This window comes from Lethenteron reissneri, chromosome 25, assembly GCF_015708825.2.
Source record: "Lethenteron reissneri isolate LAM-NWPU_2019-01 chromosome 25, ASM1570882v1, whole genome shotgun sequence".
NCBI classification, from domain to species: Eukaryota; Metazoa; Chordata; class Hyperoartia; order Petromyzontiformes; family Petromyzontidae; genus Lethenteron; species Lethenteron reissneri.
Genome location: NC_083803.1, coordinates 838,791 through 857,384, shown reverse-complemented (window position 1 = coordinate 857,384; position 18,594 = coordinate 838,791).

Genomic DNA, 18,594 nt, shown 5'->3' with positions numbered 1-18,594 from the left:
CCTTGAATTTATCAAGATGAGCATCAAGGATATGGACTTTGAGGGATATCCTACAGCCCATTGTGCCGTAGTTCTTCACCAGTCTCAACCAGCTCCACGTAGTTTTCGACCTTGTGATTGCCCAGGAAGCCACGAACCACTGTGACAAAGCTGTTCCAAGCCGCTTTCTCTTTACTAGTGAACTTCTTGGGGAATTCATTGCACTCCAGGATCTTCTTTATATGGGTCCGACGAAGACACCGGCTTTTATCTTTGCCTCAGACTTGAAGGCTGCCGACTCCTTATCTACAGCTCTGACAAATTGTTCCATAAGGCCCAATTTGATGTGTAGTGGTGGCATCAGCACCCTCCGGGGGTCCACCAGTGGCTCCCACTTGACGGTGTTCCTCCCCACAGAGAACTCGGTCCTCTGTAGCCAGTTCCGCCTGTGTTACTGCGCCTTGGTGTCCCTGCTCTCCCAAAGGCTAATATAGCAGGGAAACTTGGTAAAACCGCCTTGGAGACCCATCAGGAATGCCACCATTTTAAAGTCTCCGATGACCTCCCAGCCGTACTCATCACACTTCAAGGCATCCAGCAAGGTATTGATGCTGTTGTAATCATCTGAGGTGCACCTAGTGAGCCAGGTGAAGAGACGGGTACTTGTTACCATTTGGAGCAGCACGGCTTTGAGGCTCCTGGATGAGCTGTCAATGAAGAGGCGCCACTCATTTTGGTTAGAGGCGATTCCGATTGCTTCGAACAGACTGGTCACATTGTGACGGGTGAAGAAGCTGCAAAAGGTTGGTGACACTTCCTTTGATCTGCAACTTGAACACTTTTATCCAACAAGCTCCACTGCTTGAGCATAGGCATCAAAAGCTCGGCATTGGACTTGGTGAGAACAAGATCTCTGATCAAGTCGTTGAGGTCTTTTGGTTGGGTCAGTATGGGTTTCTCTCCGCAGCTCCACCTCTGAAATTGTCGTCTGGATCTACAACATCTTCCTCGCTCTCTGACTTGCTGCTCTCTCTCCAGAGGAGTGGGTATGGGGAGTTCATGGCAATGTGGCACCGGGGCGATGGATGAAGGAAGGTCCGGATACGTGATAGCAGGTGCATTATTGCCAGTCCGACGTTTGGAAAGGTCCACCATGCAGAAGTAGCAGTTGCTTGAGTGGTCAGTGGGTTCCCACCAAATTATTGGGATAGCGTACTTCATAGCTCTCTTTTCCCCTCTGCACCATCCTACAAAATATGTGTAAGAGATTCTCCCAACATTTTTCATACGTGATTTTTTTTTTCAATAACATAAAAAATTGTAAAACATTTTCAAATATATATCTTTGTTCATCTTACCTTCCAGAGTTTTTTTGCATTGCGCGCAGGTGAAGTGAGGTGCCCAGGGTATGTCTTGATGCCCGACAGGCATACCGAAATATGCCTTGTAGGCCTCACAATCTTAGCAGATGCTTCCACAGAGTACTTTTTCGCTCTTGTCTTGATAAATTGGCCGCAGACATAGCAAAATGCATCTGCCAGATGCTTGCAGCCTCTTGATGCCATCTTAGAAAAATGCAGAAATGTATCCACTTAGGCAGATGGAATTAAACTGAACTGGTGGGCTTAAGGCCCCTGTATTTATACTATTTATATTACTGTAAAGTTCTAGAATGTTCTAGAAGTTACTCCAAGTTTACTCAGCACTGAATCTATCTGGAATGTTCTGGAAAATATGTAAATTTCTAAATATCACTGTCCTGGTCACAAAATCAAAGTTTGTGGGGAATAATAGCCATTTTCTGTACTTTTGAGGCATAAGCACGTAGGAAATACCACTTACAACCCAGGAACATACAAAAATGAAAAAAATTGTTACACAGTGTTATAGTGAACGATGGACCACATGCAGAAGCTTATTCATAATTCGAGAAAATCTAATCAATACCATAACAATAAAACGTATACGTCTATCAAGTGTGTTCATATTAAATGAATGTCAGTATTCATGTTCTGACATCCTGTATTTGTTAATATAAACATGTATACCACTATTCTTTGGTTCTTTCGATAAAGTCATGTAGATAGAAAAATAATAAAATGAAAAAAAACACGACGTTTCGATCGCAACACAAGTGTAGTAAGTTCGAGGAGACGATGTCGAAGTTGAGGCACACTCTGTTTATTAACCCAGGGACAGGCACAATAGTTGAAGGGGTATCGGCCCCTTTCACCCGTACTATGGGAAACCCACCCTAGTACTAAGCCCCCTGTCCTGTTCCCCAGTCCTCCTCTACTGGGCTACGGGAGGCTGACTGATCTGGCCCTGGCAAGCACAGATCTCGGCACCAGCTAACCAGCCTTGCCCTGATAAGGGCAGCGGTCTGGAAGCTTTTGGGCCGCGCCGCTGGCTTACCCGGCTCGGCCCTTATAAGGACGGCGAGACCGGGGAGTCCCAGGGCCTAATCTCCGAGTCTTGGATCTTCACTGGTCAGCTTCGTGTCGAACTGCCTCGAGCTCTTTGGGTCTCCACCTTTTATAGGGATCACCTCCGAGGGCTGGGGGCGTGGGCAATAACGGATGCGGACGTCGGTGTGACCACCCGTGTATGTGAGTGCCGACACCCCTGTGTTTGTTGTCCGCCGTTTCTCCCGTAATAATCCCTACATCACCCCCCCCTGTACAGCTCGCAGCCGTCCCGGCTGCAACAATCCCTCAACCCCCAAGAATAAAGATTAACACAGTCAACACACGTGTGCCTCGTAACAGTAACAATAACAAGAACAAGTGTAACAACAACCGATGGTCCCCTATAAAAACCCCCTCCCCAAAAATGCAACACATATACAGAACGCGGTTCGCCATCCCCACGCACAAGAAGCATCCATACACACACACAAACAAAAAATATATATATATAATGAGCGGGTTCCGCAGCAACGGAACACGAGCGGAAAGCTATTCATAACAACCGGCGCATTTTGGCGCGAGTCCGTGCAGCGGGCCCGTCACAAGGGGCCGGCTTGGTAGAGTCGGTGGCAGGTGTCGCATCTGCAGGTGCCTGGTCGTCCGGCTTCCCGGACGTGCCAGCGCCGACCCCCACGGGGGAGGCTGGCAGCCAAGAGGGCTTCAGTCCTGGGGCTCCTGAAGACGGGACAGTCATTAGCGGATCAGAGGCTGGCGGTGACCCCGCCCTCCCGGAGTCAGTGGACTCCCCACATGTTCGGCCATTTTCGTGAGAGGAAGCGTGTGGAGCAAAAAATGGCTTTAACCGTGAAGGGTGCACAAACCACCGACGCTTCCCCCACTTAATGCGCACACATTGAGGCCGCATAACCTGCACAATTTCTACGGGGCCCCTCCATGGTCGCAACAACTTAGCCGAGGTGGCCAATGGCACCTGGGGGCAGTGCAACCATGCTCGGTCGCCCGGGTGCCATTCGTGCGTGTGTGTCCGGCGCGATCGCAATCTCTCGTTTTGTTTCTGGCGAGAGTCAGAGTTTTGCATGGCCGCCTGCCGTGCCTCCGCCAACCGAAGGATGTTAAATTTAACATGGTCCGCGAGTTTGGACTTAGCATGAGGCGCGGCAATCGTCAGCTGAGTCGCGACAGGCGGGTCAACCTCACGGCCATACATCAAAAAAAATGGCGAGAAACCGGTCGCCGCGTGAGGAGCCATCCTGTATGCTGCCAGGACTCCCCCGATCCGTAGATCCCAATCGGTTTGGGACTCAGATACCTGGTGGGATAGCATGGACGTAAGAGTCCTATGCAGGCGTTCCACCATCCCATCCGTTTGTGGATGGTAAGGTGAGGTACGAATTTTCTTTGTACCCAGAAGGCCACATACCTCGTGTAAAAGGGTACTAGTGAAATTCTTTCCCTGATCGGTCAACAACCGTTCCGGAGCGCCCTTGTCGAGGATGTAGCCCTGAACAAAAGCCTCCGCAACGGCTGCTGCGGACTGGTTGGCGAGGGGCCAAGCCATAGGCCATCGCGTGAAATATTCCATGCCAACCAGCAGGTACTTATTACCCCTCGGCGTGGAAGGAAACGGTCCCAAAATATCAAGGGCGACCAGCTCATTAACCCGGGTGACCGAAATAGACTGGAGCGGTGGACTGGCTCCCTTTGCTGGCGGCTTCCGTTGTGCACACTGGGTACAGGACTACAGCAGATCGTCCACGTCTCTTGCCATGCCCGGCCAAAAGTAATTAAGCTGGAGCATGGCAAGTGTTTTGAGGGTACCCAGGTGCAGGAGCCGTTCATGAGCAGCCCATACAGCCCTACCCCTCAACGTGGAAGGCACCACCAGCCTGTGACGGCGGATCGTCCCGTCCCAATGCATGAGTAGGCCCTGGCACCACCCCCATGAGTCAACGCCCGACTTCCCTTGACCTGATCCTTCCGCGCGACGTCGTAGCGCCAGAAGGGTCGCATCCTCCATTTGGAGGCGACCCCACTCAGCACTTGACAAGCCCAGTAGGGAATCTTTCCCTCCCCCCGAAATAGGACCAGCGTCCGAAGGGGTGTCAACTGCGGCCGCAAGAACCCGATCCCGGTCGTCACTTGCCGATTTGCAACGGCCCGAACCCAAGAAACAAGTGCAATCCGGAGCGATCGGCAGGCGTGATAGGGCATCAGCATTGGTGTGGCGAATCCCTTTTCGGTAAGTTGTCTCGAAATCGAAATCCTGCATGATCTCCAGCCATCGGGACAACTGCCCCGATGGCTGGTTAATTCGTAGGGCATACTGCAACGCCGCATGATCTGTACGGACGGTGAAATGCCGGCCGTACAGATATGGTCGGTACTGTTGGATAAAGAACACGATAGCCAACAGTTCGCGGCGGGTGACGCAGTACCGCTGCTCGGCCGGAGACAATACTCTACTACCATAAGCCACAACGTGCTCCACGCCACCCACAATTTGTGACAGCACGCCTCCAATCCCAGTATTGCTTGCGTCCGTGTCGAGCACGAAGGGCATAGAAAAATCGGGGTAGCTTAATGGCGGGGCCCCCACCAGGGCATCCCGAAGAGAGATAAAAGCGGCGTCCTCCTCCGGCCCCCAATGAAATTTGACCCCTTTTGACGTTAAGGCATGTAGTGGCTTAGCGATGGAAGCAAAGTCCGCAACAAACCGGCGGTAATATGAAGCAAATCCGATGAAGCTTCTAACCTCCCCCACCGAGGTGGGAGTAGGCCAGGAGCTGACACAACGCGTTTTGGCGGGATCGGTTGAGATGCCTGACCGGCCGACGATGTGACCCAAATATTTAACAGATTCGCGCAGCAAATGGCACTTTTGTGGCTTGAATTTCAAATTAGCAGCGCGCATCTTGAGAAAGACGGCCCGAAGCCTATCAAGATGTTCCTCGAACGTCTTACTGAATACGATAACGTCATCCAGGTAAATCAAACACACCTCCCATTGCAAGCCAGCGAGGACCAATTCCATCAGGCGCTGGAACGTCGCGGGAGCAGAGTGTAATCCCATGGGTAAGCGATTGAATTGGAAGAGGCCGTGCGGCGTTCGGAAAGCTGTTTTGGGCTTAGATTCGTCGTCCAAGGGAAGTTGCCAAAATCCTGAGAGCAAATCCAAAGTGGAGAAGAATCGCGATCCCGTGAGGGCATCCAGCGAATCGTCCATTCGAGGAAGCGGATAAGCATCGGCCACCGAGATCTTATTTAATCGCCGGAAATCGACACAGAACCTTAGGGACCCGTCGTGTTTTTTAACCAACACTATGGGTGCACCCCAAGGGCTGGTCGAGGGAGAAATGATGTCAGATTTCAACATGTCATCTACAGCCGATTTGACATGATCCTTTTCGGCGGGACTTAACCGAAAAGGATTTTGGCGGATAGGAGCGTGGTCACCGGTGTCAATATGGTGGCGTAGCAATTTGGTACATCCGATATCGTATTTATGTTTACTGAAGACGTCGGAAAATTCTCGCAATAAGGCGCGTAATTTAGCACGTTGTGCGTCGGACAGGTCAGGTGACTCAGCACACAACGCTTCCAGCCAACCCTCGTCAGTGTCTGAGGCTAATCGCGTTTGAGAATCGGTGGCCACCTGGCCAATGATCGGCGTTTCCGCAGGTACCGGAACCGCATGTGCGAACACGGTACCCTGCGAAACCACCGCCGTCCGTGTCCCGACATTGAGGACCGCGATAAATGGGTCCCCATCCCCTTTAACAATAGTCTGGGCCGTCACCAGATCTGGCCCACTTACCCCGGCTCTAGATGGTCCCAACATAATGCCCCGGTCAGAGACCCCTTTATCGAACGGTCGACGCAACCGCAGGGGTACTAGCATCTGTGCCCCCGGGGGTACACGCACCGTCCGAGCAACGAGCGCCTGTACCGTAGCACAGGCAGTATGCAAGGCAGGGGTGGAAGGCAGGAACGTAATACGTCGGCCCGATGGAAGCTCGATGCATCGCTGGTCAATCAGAATTTTGATGGGCAATTTGGCCAAAAAGTCTGTCCCCAACAGGCACGGAATAGCCAGCGAGGAGGAGACGAACACCGGGCCAGATAGTTTAATGTCCCCGATAGAAATTTGCGCTCGAATTTGGCCGATAATACCCAACAAGCCCCCATTAGCAGCGTAAAATGGTATGTCGACAGGGAGCAACGGGCGACTCTGAACGGGCAGGATATTATAAATCAAATCCGAAATGATAGTTGCCGAAGCTCCCGTATCGACCAGTACCCGTACCTCCACCCCGTCAATATGCCCCGTGACAACGGACGACCCCGCCGATGCAGCCACGACCCGGTGAGCCAACTCGGACCATTGGCCCGGTTGGAGCGCCCTCCTCGACATGCCGCGACCCGACGCACCAGCACCCAAACCCCGAGAATCGTGTGTCGGACCTTGTGAGAGGAAAGTGGGTGTGTGTGCAGGCCGAACATGTGGGGTGCCATGACTTGCCCGAGGATGTTGCGAAGGCTTGTGGGGAGGGCCGTCCGCAGCTCCAGGTCTCGCTCCGCGCTGCCGAGGAGCCCGGCATCCGGACGCCACGTGGCCCCGGAGGCCACAATTGTAGCAGACGACAAACGCTCCAGAGGACTTGGGCTGATCTCGGTGGCTCGGAACGTCCCGAGCCAGTCGCTCGGCAGATCGCCATCCTGCAGAACGATCCGCAGCGAAGGCCCCCTCCATTCCGGAAGAGGTCGCCGCCACGGTGTGTCGTGCAGCTGCTTTGTTTGCCTTCCTCCGCTGGGAGATGAGATTGGCGTGAATGTGCCTTGCAGCCCGCAATGATGACATATCCGCATCATCCTGTGCTAGGATGATGAAGTCCAAATCGTCGGCCAGCAGCAAAATTTTCTCGGCCACCATCACATCGATCCCTTCTTCGTCCATACGCGGGAAAGCGTCTTTCGCCAATGACAGCAGGGCCGTGCGATAAGCAAGTGGCGATTCCTTGTCGCCCTTCTGCCGTTCATAGAAGAGCTGGCGACAATCGGAAGGCGGCCCATAAACCGTGGCCAGCAGCTGCAGCGCCGACTGAATCGTGGGGCGTGCCGACTTGGGTGCAGCGGTGAGGGTGCCCAGGGCGTCGCCGTCCAGCATCGCCGGGAGAGCACACAGCGCCTCGTTGTCCGACCAGCCCGCCATTTCCTTGGTGGGCCAGGAACCGGCGCTGGAACCCCCCCAATCGCCGTCGCTTGCTACGAATACCTGCAGGGCCGGCAGGCGTTGCTGGAATGTCGGCTCCGTCTCCGAACCTCTTGCAGCATCCGTATCGCGTCCCCGTACTGTACGAGTAATGGCGGACTCTAATGGGTGTCGCGCCGTCAGTGACGTGCTGGTCGGGGCTTGGTCGGTGCTGGCGTCCGATGGTGGTGACGTTGCAACCCCTGATAGGCCGCCACTGCGACCCGCCTCCGCCGATGATGTGGCGGCTGCTGGCTGGGCTCTTGTCCCCCGCGTGACGAGCTGGGGCTCCTCCCTCTGCCCCTACTGCCTTCGTGGCGGGAATTTCGAGTCTCCTCTCTGTTGTAAAGGCGGGAGTTTCTGGCGGGCGTTGTCCATCTTCCCGCCGCGTCGCTCCTCCCGGCCCCAGGCGAGTTATTTGTTCCAGCATGGCGGCCGCTGCATACAGGAGCTCCGCCAGCCGCGAGTGAGCCAACGCCAACTCGTCAGTCGACGTCCCGGCCCTCTCCGACGACCCCGCCGATGTCGGAGCCGGCAGCGGTTGTGCAGGTACGTCGGCGGTGATGTCTTGCACCGCCCCTCCCTCGTCGTCATCCTCTCCTGGGTCTTGGGCACGAGTCTTCCGTCTCGTATCCATGCTTGGACCACTTCCAACACCAGATGTAGTAAGTTCGAGGAGACGATGTCGAAGTTGAGGCACACTCTGTTTATTAACCCAGGGACAGGCACAATAGTTGAAGGGGTATCGGCCCCTTTCACCCGTACTATGGGAAACCCACCCTAGTACTAAGCCCCCTGTCCTGTTCCCCAGTCCTCCTCTACTGGGCTACGGGAGGCTGACTGATCTGGCCCTGGCAAGCACAGATCTCGGCACCAGCTAACCAGCCTTGCCCTGATAAGGGCAGCGGTCTGGAAGCTTTTGGGCCGCGCCGCTGGCTTACCCGGCTCGGCCCTTATAAGGACGGCGAGACCGGGGAGTCCCAGGGCCTAATCTCCGAGTCTTGGATCTTCACTGGTCAGCTTCGTGTCGAACTGCCTCGAGCTCTTTGGGTCTCCACCTTTTATAGGGATCACCTCCGAGGGCTGGGGGCGTGGGCAATAACGGATGCGGACGTCGGTGTGACCACCCGTGTATGTGAGTGCCGACACCCCTGTGTTTGTTGTCCGCCGTTTCTCCCGTAATAATCCCTACATAAGCAATCGTCCTCAGGTGAACAAATACAGCAGGCGGACTGCTGAGGAAGAAATATAGCGAGAGAGCTACTGCAGCCAAAGGCAGAGCCACTGCAGCCACAGGTTATATAAGCTTGGAGTGGGCGGGGCGAGAGATGGAATTTGCAAGTAAATGCAAGATCGCAAAGCCAGGAACACCTCGGCGAATTATATCTGTATTAACCACAATACTTGTGGTCAGAATGCAAACAAAAATAAGGCGATCAGTATTACCTTGGTGTCACGGCATCTCTTCAGAGAAGTGAGCGACTCGATCAGATGAGTCCTCTTGTCTCGGAGTCTGTTAAAATATCTAATAGTTGTCTGGAAACCCTCCCCGTAGAGTAAGTTAAATCTTGACTTAAAGCTTTCGTGACTGCTGGAATTCATATTATTTGGTTCTTTCGGTAAAGTCACATAGATAAAAAAAAATAGAAAATGAAAAAATAACATGATGTTTCGATCGCAATACAAGCAATCGTCATCAGGTGAACAAATACAGCAGGCGGACTGCTGAGGAAGAAATATAGCGAGAGAGTTACTGCAGCCAAAGGCAGAGCCAATGCAGCCACAGGTTATATAAGCTTGGAGTGGGCGGGGCTAGAGATGGAATTTGCAAGTAAATGCAAGATCGCAAAGACAGGAATACCTCGGCTATGTCTGTGTAGTGAGCCCAAAGACGAGGGAGAGCCGGTACTTGAGATAACACTTTTATTTAACAAATACACTTAATACAAGGTCCCTAACACAAATGGGTAACGGCCCCTTACACCCGCTACCTGGGGAGGTATGGTCTCCGGGCTATCGTGCCTCCTAACACTGGGACCACTCTAACTCTCAGCCCTCCGGCTAGGGGCCCTAGGAGAAGCTATCCTGACCCAACCCAGCCAAGGTCCTCGGGTCCCGGCCACTGGCCCACTTAGTCCCGGCCCTTACAAGGACGTCGGGTCTGGGGGTACCCAGGGTCCGGCCACTGTCCCACTCAGTCCCGGTCCTTAGAGGGACAGCGAGTCTGGGGGTCCCAAGGTCCTACTCTAAGCCTGGTCTTCAGTCTTCGGCTTCGGGACGACTGCCGAACCCATTCAAGGGTCCGGCTTTTATACACCCTCCAGGGTCTCTCCACCCCTGTTCACGCCTCCCTTCCAGAGTGTTCTAGTTGATCCTGCAATATTCCCCCAGCCCCCCTCTTGGGGTCTGGGGAACCCTAGCGGCCCACATACCACCCCTTGCTGACGTATGTCTGCTACTGCAGTCTGTTCATGGCGCTATATTTGTATTAACCACAATACTTGTGGTCAGAATGCAAACAAAAATAAGGCGATCGGTATTACCTTGATGTCGCGGCATATCTTCAGAGAAGTGAGCAACTCGATCTTATGTTTCTATCGACATGACTTTACCGAAAGAACCAAAGAATATGAATGCATGCAGTCACGAAAGCTTTAAGTAAAAATGTATACCACTGTTTATTTATTTTTGGCGACTCCGTCCCACCGCGCACATAAATGCCGCGACCCACCTGGTCATTGTTGTCATGTCGTCCAAGCGCAGCAGCGAGGACGAATGCGCAGAAGAGCTGAACAAGCGAATGCACTCCATGCTTGGGTATGGGCAGGATCATAAGTCTTATCCAAAGCTCCTCAATCTGCCGACACGACTTAAGTCCTTTATTTTTCATAACAGAATGCATAATACAGTTAAACTGCTCTTTTATCTTCATTATTATTTGTGACCGACCAATGTGTGCAGCCAGGATCAATCAATGACAATCCTATTACCTGCAGATATTTAATAGATGAGATGCGTTTCACCGTTAATTCCTCCTGTTTGGTAAGTCTTCTCTTGTCCGTATGCATCTGTGCAGATAGGTTTTTTTGCGGTTTGCGGCATAGTCCCCACATACCGCTCGTATCAATGTGGATAAGAGGAGCAGCGACCCACTACTCTGTCGAGTAACAATGGTATAAACGCTTGTTAGAATATGACCAGCACATTGAAAACGTGTACTATTTAATGGACTGTTTACAAAGTGTGTTCAGAAATCCACACTGAGAAACACGATGATTGATAGAGGGGTATAAATTATTTTTTCGATAATGTATTTAAAAAGAGGTACTGCAGGTAAATAGTTTTCAGTTTTAAAGGCATAGTTTAACAAGACAACACTTGCCACCATCCTTCAAACCCATTGGTGTTTTTGTTTACATTATGGAACCCCGGGGTCCTGCCTAAAGGTTCATATGCCCAAGAGGGTTGTGAAATGTATTCAAAGAAACCTCTCCATTGACTGAGAGATAGCATGGGAAGAGCTTCGTCCAGCAGTTGATAGACACAGTGCTATTGTGGTGCCACGACCATGGAGCAACTCCACAGGTGCCACGATTGTCCACTACCCCCCACCCTGAGCACACGCACACATGCAGCACTTGCACCCACGAAGTGTCCTGGTGGGGGATTGCCTGGCACATCGGGTTTTAATCCGAAGAACCCCGAGAGGGAAAGTCCCACGGTTTCCCGGTCCCAAGAGATTGGCTGCCCCTCGCAGGACAGGTTACAATGCGATGCTCCTAGAATTGGTTTAACAATGTACGGGCGCAGAAAGAAAAGGTTCCCTGGGCCAACCGCAATTCCAAAGAACACAGGATGAGATGTTACTATCCTTTGTGCAAGCACTTCCAAGAGTTCATGAACAGTGAGCCTGGTAAAATTTGGGGAACGCATCGTCAGTAGTGAACCTTTGGGTCCTAGGGTGTTTCGGCCTTTCATACTATACACCCTCCCCAAAGGCGGACAGCGACAGGGTGATCAATCCTACGCTTGCGTCCCATTCCCAATTAGTCATAGGAATTGCCTTGTTGTTGATAGCCAACATCCCATGGGACTATGCATGGCAGGGGCGTCCTCCTCCCTGAGTCAAGCATTGTTGACTGCATACCTCCTGGCCCTCTCACTTTGGGGCCCAGCTGGGGTCTTTCCTCTTCATCCAGAGCCACTGACTGCTGCCTTCTGCCGCCTCCGATACAGCTCTGATTGCCGAACGCTGGCTCTGGCCCTTAATTCCCAGGTCTCTAAGCAGTCTGGTTGTAGATGTTGCCACAAAACCTCTGCAGCCCACCTCCACTGGTCGGACTTCTGTGTTCCAGCCATGATGCCGTGCTTCGGCAGCTAGATCGGCATAGTGCAGATGTTTTCGCTCATAAGCCTCATCTACTGAGTCCTCCCAGGGTACTGCGAGCTCAATGATGAAGACCTTCTTGAGCGAACGGGACCAGAGCACCATGTCAGGTCTTAGGGTGGTGGTTGCAATCTCCGGAGGAAACACAAGTTGCCGGCCAATGTCAGCTAGCATTTTCCAGTCGCGGGCCAAGCACAGCTGGTCTTGCTCTATTGTTGTAGAGCCGCTCTTCGGTGGTTTAGCCCCTTCGCGGACAAAGGTCGTCCGTAAGGGGTGTGATGCTGCTGGGGGTGGTAGGGAGTTGGTGGCAGCTCGCTTGTCCTCCAGGGCGGACGCAAGGTTTTTAAGGACTTGGTTGTGACGCCAAGTGTAGCGTCCTTGGATGAGGCTTGTTTTACACCCTGTGAGAATGTGCCTGAGGTTGGCAGGCATGAAACAGAGGGCACAGTCCGGAGCTTCACCATACCATTGTTGAAGATTAACTGGTGTTGGTTGGAAGGACGTCATATGTTGCTCTGATGGAAAAGCTCAACCGCCTCGCTTCCATGGCCCACAGATCCTTCCAGTTACTCACAACATTTGGGGGAGGACGGAGGGCAGAATATTAAGCAAGCAAAGCGCAAGAGCCCTTCCAGACAATGGGCAACGAGGGACAATGGGTGGCCGCCGCCGCCGCGCAGCACTTGAGGGAGGACACAGTAACAAGGGGGGCGGTAACCACAGGTAAGTGCAAGATTGGCCGCGCGGTACAATGGCACCCCAGGCCTTTGAAGTTAAGGGAATAAAAAGAGCAGCCTGGAACGATTTTGGTCTCTTGTCTTCAGCCTGCCGTCCTGCCTCCTCGAGCCGCTCGCAGCACCCGTGTGATGCCAGCGAGTGCTGCTACGAGGCAGTGATAGGTAAAGTTTTCTCTCGTCCTTCTCCCTCCGACTCTCACAGCGTCCGTGCGATGCCGTGAGTACAGCTTCGAGGTACGTGGTAGGACGTTTGAGTGACTGGGTTCATAGGTAGAGTTAGGCTAAGCTCTTCTCGCTTAATATTCCCCCCAGGTAGTGTGTATGTGCACCGTTAATAAACTTTAGTACAGAGTATCAGTGCAGTGTGATTTCAGTGTGTGTGGGTAGAACATCGGCGTGGTGTCTGTGATTTTTATGTGGTGCGACTGCGCAGGGAGACGGTGTGCGCGAGGGCGTAGAGCTGCAGAGTGCGCGCGCGTGCTGAGAGGAGATCGCTGCAGGCGTGGCTGCGGTCGTGCCGCGGTACGCCGCATTAGGGCGAGTGATGGTGTGCGCAGGAAAGCGAGTACAGGGCTGCAGCGTCGGTGTGGTGTTGGTAATTTGAGTGTGTGTGTGAGGCGCGCGTGTATTAAAACGTAAGCAGCCGCCGATGCTCGCGTGTCCGTGTAGCCGTGCCGCGTGAATATTATGGCGGGGGAGGAGTGAGTTAAACCCGCTCGTCGACGCCCGTGCGTGTTCGCGAAACAACAAGAGCATTAACGGCGAGGCGCGCGCACAAATTTTCGCGGCCTTTTAGCACTCGACTTTGTGTGCAAGCGGATTAGGGTTTAACCACCCAGAGACGCGCGCGCATATTCATACCGCTGCTTTAGCGCGAGCCTTTGTGTGAAACAAGCGCCTGCAGGGGCGCGCGCGTGCACGCAGCCGCCTTCGTATTAGTGGTGGTGGGCGTGGGCGTGTGCGGAGTAACCCCATGCGGCGGTGAGCCAGCGATTTAGCTATGTCCCTCAGAGGGGGCGCTAACGCGACGGGGTCGATCACCTGGCCGGCAGAGGCCCGGCGGGGGCCGAACGGCGCGGTGGAGGAGGGAGTGGAGGAGGGAGTGGAGGAGGCAAACGTTGTGCTGCACCTCTCCGGCGAGGGCGGTGGGGCGGACGTCGGCCCCCACACTATCCACCGTGCCGCACATTGTGTGCATCTTCACCTGTGTGGAAGCAGCTCAAGCGAACAGAAGAGTGAACATGGGATGAGTTGTGAGTAAAGCGACCTGTGTGGGTTTATGTTCAAACCTTCGTCATACCAAGCATTTGTCATGCTATCCACACGGACAAAGATCCCCCGTAATAGCCTTGAATAGCCTGAGGCAAGTGCTGTGAGCGTAGTAACAGCACCTATGAAGGCTCCTCTCGGAGACGACGCTAGAGCGAACGAGGCAAGAGAAACATCGCCGCTTGCAACCATCGCAATTTTTGCAATTATGGTCCAGCCCAGCACAGTATATCAAAACAGAAAAATGTCCAAAACAGCACGTCTCTTCCTCATTCCGCATTGCTCAACTCCTAACATCATCACGGCATGGTTATGGTATGTTGAAACACAGTGGCTGCATTAAGGGGTAGGCGACGCATAAAGTGGTTGCCGAGGGTGGATAAAATACGGAGGGGGGGGGGGCAAATTACATTTGAGAGGACCTCTCCCCCAGCGTCCGGGTTGTAGGGGTCACGGGGAGTGAGTGACACCCCGAAACACCCAGTGCCGGCTCGGCACGCCACATACACTGCCACGTACATCGAGCCACAGCAGCAGCAGTGGCAGCAGCGGCAGCTCCATGTGAAGGCAGCGCGTAGCATCGGCGATGGAATCCGGCGATGTGCCGGTAAAGGCACAGCCCTGCAAGTGCTCGTTCACGCCACTGCTGGCGGAAGGGCCCTCCCCTAGAAGCAGCTTTTGAGAGCCCTTCCAGAGGCTATTGTGGCTTACTTTTCCACACTGGCCAAATTATTTGGAAGGGGTGGGAGTAAGCATGCCTCCTTACCCCACCACTTACCACCTGCCGATCGACTGTGGTGTAGCTGTGATATAAGCTATAAGTACATGAACAAAAGCGCATATGTGCTAGTGTAGGACTCGTACAAGTGTTGTCTTTCTCTCTGCTTTATTTTCCTCTTAGAGTCCACCTTCGCCGCGCCACCGCTCCACGTCTCGGCGCGGCCTCGCTCCGCTCCGCGTCGCTCTGCTGCGCCACCGCTCTACGCCTCTCCGTGCCCTCACTTCGCTCCGTGTCTCTCTACCTTGTTATTGCTACCCTTGTCGTCTCTACGGTTTCTCCTACTCTGCATCCTTCCGATGCATGGCTACCCTGGTTGCTCACTGCGTTCTCGCTACCACAGTCTATCTGTCCCTTACTCCACTCACTGTCTCTCTACGCTTTACTCTACTCGCTGTCTCTCTACGCTCTGCTCTACCCACTGTCTCTCTACGCTCTACTCTACTGTCTCTTGCTCTGTGACTCCAAATTCCCCCGGGCACCGTGGCTGCAGCTCCATCTCCGACGCCAACTCGTACAGGACTCCCTTCTCTGCGTTGCGCTCTGGCTTATATCCCCACACCAATTAATCTGCCCTAATTATCTCTACCTCCCGCTTATCGCTTGCCCCCTGGCCCCCCGTGTCACGTGGCCTTGTTTTCACCGCCAGAGCGACGCCGGCTAATTGCCCAATTCCCTTTTCAGCCAATCACTGGCCTGTGTCCTCCCGGCTACCCCACACCTGTCTCAACTCTTAACGACCCACTTCGCCTAAAGCCAGAACAACAACCATTACCTCACTTCACCCCACTGTACTGTGCTTTCCTACATAGCAACAGAGGCGGGGGATGCGTGGCGCACTAACTCAAGCCCTACACTAGTAACAGCGCTGCATGTGCGAGTATAATGTTCCTTTCGTAATAGCAAATTCCTAATGCTGTATGGATATTGTGTCTATTAATATGTTGCGATCATGAAACGTGAACCACACAAAACTGTTGTCAACTATGCTGGTACCGAACAACAGGTGCCTTTGTCCTCATTTTTAAATGCAAACCATTCTTTAGCCCATACCAATCCTTCCGGTAAACATAACTTATAACTCCTCCTCAATGGGTTATATTCCAAGGTGTGTTAATTATACAAGGATGTTTCAAAAAGGGACCCAAGTAATTGCACAGAGAACATGTATGAATATGACAATTATTTTCAACTGCCACCCTCGACTAAGCCGCAACCTTCCTGTCCCAGCACTGCCAGCAGTACAGAAGCGTTGCGCTCGTTAAACCGACACTGCACCACAGCTTCCAGGGCCTCGTCCCTCTCAGACTGAAACAGAATCAGAATATTTATTCATACTGGAGGAATCCCATGAGCTATGAAGCTCTTTTTTTTCATAGCATCATTCCGAGGTCTGAGCATGTGCAGAAACGACGATGCCAGCTGGGTCTGTCCCGTTTGCCGGGTGTTGCAGAGTATTGCGTCCAAGCTCTCCCAACAACTGCATCGTTGCATGTGTAGTGGTGTATTCTCCTGTATGTGGTATATATTAGGTCTTGAAAAATAATGAAATAAATAATAACATTAAATGGTAATACAAAACGTGTACATTATGCTAATTTATGTCATTATGCAAAGTATATATTTATGCTAATTAGGCTCTGCTTCGTAGTCTCGGGGTATTTCCCATGGTGATAATGAAATAAAGGTGTAATTATGTGAAGTTATGTAAGTGTATGTAATTATGCTAATTAGGCTCGGCTTCGTTATCTAGAGGTGTATTACCAATCGTGATCATACAATTATTCTCGCTTAACTTTGACTGATTATGTCTTAGTGCATTTTATGTCAGGTCTCAAAATTCAGATCTCACCACAGGATACAGTTCTTATAATTATTACGCATGAACTTAGGAAGGAACACTCAGACTCTTTTGTGTTAAGCAACTTTAATATCTAAAAACTAAACACTCTAATATGCGAACACTTGTGCTAGGAATTGTCAACACAGTACTCCTGGAGATGTTCTACTCATTGATCCGTACAATTAACCTTCAATGGTTACGTTTGTTAAACTGGGTAACAGAACAATCGGCTAATTCCTCAGAGTAAAGCGGCCATACACGGTGATAGAAAAAAGTTCTTAAAAATGTATGTGACAATATTCATAGGAACAGTAGTAAAGAAACATGTGCCCAAAGCAAAAGTAGTTTTCAATGAATTCATTGGTAAGATGATGCAATTAACGAAATGCCCTGGAACAATGGTGTGCAATAGATGCTTATCAATAGGATAATGGACTTCAATTGATTCGCGGGCGAGTTTCCGTGATCAAAGGAAATACATCTCAACACAATAGTATTCCTGTGAGTGTGTAGATTCGTAACATCGAGATCCTGTTGTCCTCTGCTGCAATCCATCCAGGTGTCACGGGTGAATGAGATTGTTGCCCTCGATATTCTCGGGCCATTTCAGCGAGTGGCAATAAATACTTACTCGTGGCTGTCGAGTATTTCTCATGCTGGCCTATGGCTTGGCTGCTCCCAAATCCGTCGGCTGTTGCTATCACCGAGGCATTCCTGAATGGCTATGTCCTGGATAAGGGGGCTCCTGAGCGCCTCTTAACGGATCAGGGGAAAAAAAAGATATTCCACGCTACTGCGTGAAGTTGCGACCTGCTGGGTACAAAGAAGGTACGCACGTCACCGTACCACCCGCAAATGGATGGCATGGTCGAGCACTTACACCGGACTCTGACCGCCATGTTGAGCCATTTGGTCAGCGAGTCACAGGTCGATTGGGATTTGCATATCCCTGCGGTTCTTGCCACTTATAGGATGACCCGCACAATGTGCACCGGCTACTCTCCCTTCTTTTTGATGTATGGTAGAGTGTATGACCCTCCCATTGATGTCCAGTTGCAGGCCACGCCCGCCCCAAAAGTTTCCAAGATTTCCGATGTGATTCGATTCACGATAGGTAAATTTTCTGAGGCGCGGGAAGCCGCCAGTGTTAACTCTCGGGCCAGACAGTTGACCAACGAGCGGCTCAAAAGTGGCCGCGTTTGCCTATGCGATTGGTCGCTGGGTGACAGGGCCTAGTTGCATTGTCCGCAGGTGCCTGTGGGCCACGTCGCCTAAATTGTTGCAACCATGGAGAGGGCCGGTTGATGTCGTTCGGGTCGTGAGGCCCCAATGTGTCCAGGTTCGGTTTGGTAAGCGGAGCTGGTTTGTGCATCCCTCTCACTTGAAACCATTCATCATTCCGTGTGAGTTTGTTTCATCTCCATATGGTAGGGGCCGGGTGTCAGGTGTGCCCGACGAGCTGGGGCGTGCGCCTGCCGACGTGTGTCCTCAGGGGAGTGTCTCTGTTCTGCCCCCAGGCGCTGCGCGACTGATGCCTCATAGCACAGCTTCTCGAGACGCTGGCCTTCCTAAAGAGATGCCGAGATAACAAGGTAATACCCATCGCTTTCACACTCACATCTGCTGCTGTGTCGTCACCGAACTCTAAACAGATTTTAATTTAATTCTCTCATCAAAACGCTATACCACAGAGCTCATAGCATTTCTGACCAACACCACCTGGCCAGTGAATTAAGACATGTACATCGTGCCCTCAGGATGAACGGATACTCTGACCGCACCATCCGCCAAGCTGTTTCTCCCACCATACAGAAACAGCCACATGAAACTTCGATCAAAACTATCACGTTACCATACATAGCAGGCATGACCAAAAAGATTTCCAAAATTCTAAACAAACATAAGATTCAAGTCCGATTCAGTA